Raw genomic sequence first — 3375 nt, 5'->3', positions numbered from 1 at the left:
TGAGTCATATAAAAAATTACAAATCCAGAAAATGCCAGTGAGTATGGAAACCCCAAAATAGCGCTATTGGCTGTGGTTGCAAACCTTGTGCTTGGGGAGGGGAAAATAAGGTCTCTGGGCGTCCTAAATTGCGCAAACAACTGGGGTCACACCCCAAGAGGCAATGATCGAATCAACAGTGGCATTCCTCAACTTCAGAAATCATGGCCTGTCTCCTCCGAGAGGGAGGAAATTACATTTTTAAAGAGTCAAATACAGGTGTGGGGGGTGGGAGCCTTCTTCCTGTGACCTTTGAAGGAAGGAAAGGCCTGAACTTCTTGTCCCAGAAATTAAAGCCTTGTCCCACCCCCGCCCCCATTTATTGACTAGATAATCATCTTTCATGTGGTCCCATCGGATCTTCCGGAACTTGGAGACACTGCCTCTTTAGGGCATTGCTTTGGGATCAAACAGCCACATAAACACATTTATAATTCCGTAAGGAACACGAACAGGCCAGAGTAAAAAAAAAAAACTCATAACCAGCTGTTTGAAAGTTTTCTAAATATATTCCATAGCCTTCCTCCCCTCAGGCCACAAGGCCAGGAAATGCCACTTGGGTTCGTCTCATTTTCATTTTCCTTTTTTCCCCATTTCTTTTTAATGTGGCTTCCCCCAACACCCACCCTGAGACAAGAGGCCCAACGACCCACCCCCCCTAGCCACCCTCTCCCCCACTCCATGTGACACTCTGGAGAACAGCCATTCGTCCCTCAGTACTCACCCACCCACCCACACACACGCTCTCTCTCCACAGTGTAACAGTAAAAAGCTCCACCACCCAAGTTCAGGCCACCTGGGTGCCGATGCCCCAGCAGAATTAGGTCTAATACTTGCCCCTTTTTCTACGACGAACTGGAAAGCATTTCTGAGTTTAACAAAACAGCAAAGCTACAATTTTGCCCCATAAAAGTACAGCGTTGGAGAATCCCTTTGGTGGCCCTGGGCAGTCGGGCGGTCATGACACTGGTCAAGTTAGGCGGTCCCTGCAGAGTCCGGGTCACCATAGTTCTCCAAAATTTGTGGGGGGAAATAAAGGAATAAACAACGGGTCTCCTTCCTCCCGCCCCCATCGTTTACCTTTGTTATTAGGCCCCGAGAGTGGCATCCTATGGCCCATTTAAAAGAACACATTGAAGGATATTATACACCCTCCTCCCTCCTGTCCCCAAAGTCCATCAAGCAAATGCAAAGGGTTGGAGATCTATTTTCATGATTTCAGACCGACTCGTTTACTAGCTATTTCCAAATCCAGGGAGAGACATTCCAAATCCATTTCCACTAAATATGGAAAATGTGATCAGGCTGCTTCACAGGCGTGTGACCCATGGAGCTGCACGGGGGCCCACGCTCAGAAGGCCCCACGAGTGGTTGAATGGTCTGCTGTTGCCATCCTGAAATCTTCAACACTTTCTGAAAGGGGCCCTGCATTTCCATGCTGCACGGGAGCCCAAACGTTAGGTAGCTGTATTAGTCCATTTCTGTTGCTTATACCAGAATACCTTACACTGGGTAGTTCATAAAGAAACAAAATGTATCTTACAGTTTTGGAGGCTGGGAAATCCAAGGTCCAGGGGGTGCATTTGGTGAGGGCCTTCTTCCTATTGGTGACTCTACAGTGATGCAGAGTATCACACGGTGAGAATGGCAAGAGAAAGCCAGCTAACCTTTCAGTCTCCTTAAAAAGCCATCAGAACCAGAACCGTGATAACTCATTACTTCATAAATGGATTAATCCACTCAAGAGGATCCCATCACCTCTCAAAGGCCCCACCTTTCAAACACCGTAATTGGATTTCCCACTGTTACAGTGGAGATCAAAATTCACTGAGTTTTGGGGGGACACTCACTCCACAGCTGTAGACACATGTAACTGCTGGTTACAGAAATGGAAAAGGAGGCATTTCTGATCCATAGAGAATTGGACATCAACTCAGAAATAGGCCTATGACTGTAATTCCAGCCTCACTTTCTCATGCGTAAATATGCCACTTGGGATTCTGGGGTCCCTTCTCACTGGAAATTTCCCTCATTTCCAAGTCACCCTATCCCAAGGAGAAAAACTGAATTATATTTAGATTTAATTGATTTTTTTATGCTCAAGAGCAATTAAATACTAAGAAATAAGATTTTGTTGGGTAGGGTTGAGCTTTGGAGGATCACACACCATTGTCATGGCTAAGATTTTGTTTTTGCCCCCTGTCCCCATCCCACCAATTTTGCCCTGTGAGAACACATTGTGAACAAGGGCACTTCAAAAAGTTTGTGGAAAAACAGAATTAAAAGATATGAATCTTTCCGTGAACCTTTTGAAGTGTGCTCGCATACAATGAGGTGTCTGGGCCGAATGAGTTTTCCAAATCACCAACATTTTGTTATTTAAATTTCTAAAATGTGTCTCCTCTTTTCTTACATTATCATCAGTGCAATCCTCCAGACACATTTTCACCTTTATTCACTAAGTCCTGGCATCCCTTACGTCTGAATATTCTTTTCCAGGCAGGTCTGGCTTTTTGATGTGACTTAATCTCATGAGGCCACCCATGCCAGGATAAGGCTCGCCAGCCCCGTGGATACACCCCTCTGCTGCACTAGGGACAAGCGTGGCTGGGCTGGCTGGTGTCCACTTCTGCCCTGTCATTGGTCACTCCTTGGTGTCACCTCTAGGAGCTGATCCTCTGCACCATGTCCTGGGCATCAGGTATTGACTATGCTGGGTCCCGAGCCCAGGAGGAAGTGAAGGTGCTAGAAGGTGCCAGATAAACAGACTATTAAATTAAAATAGACTTTAACTTGGCATCTACTTTGAATTCAGAGGTTCTGGCCTGAGCAAAGTCTACTGTTTGTCTCTCTCACTACCCGCCCCCATTCCCAACTACATTACGATGAACTTTAATGGGCTCTTACGTTACCATAATGGGCTCTGTCATTCACTCCCTTACATGCATCTTCATCTCACATAATTCTCACGCCATTGAGACAGGAATTATTATCATTGTTCCAATTTACAAATGAAAAAACTGGGGCCCAGAGAGGTTAAGCCACTTGTCCAAAGTCACACAGAAAGAAAGCAGAAGGGCTGGGGTTTGAACCTATGTCCACCAGACTCCAGAGCTCTTCAGGCCTTGCCAAAACACCTCCCAGGCTAGGAGATCCAGACATCACTAGCAGCCTCATTTTGCACAACTATCCCTGCACTCCCCCACACAAATGAAACGTGAATGGAAAATAAATCCTAAGTAGAAGCAACACATTTGAATGCACGAGGCATCACCTCTTCCTGTACCTCCTGCTGCACTCACCACACACTTTCAAGCCACCGGATGAAGACAGGAT

The sequence above is a fragment of the Galeopterus variegatus genome, unplaced genomic scaffold (assembly GCF_000696425.1).
Source record: "Galeopterus variegatus unplaced genomic scaffold, G_variegatus-3.0.2 Scaffold161, whole genome shotgun sequence".
Lineage (NCBI taxonomy): Eukaryota > Metazoa > Chordata > Mammalia > Dermoptera > Cynocephalidae > Galeopterus > Galeopterus variegatus.
This window is presented reverse-complemented; position numbering follows the sequence as displayed.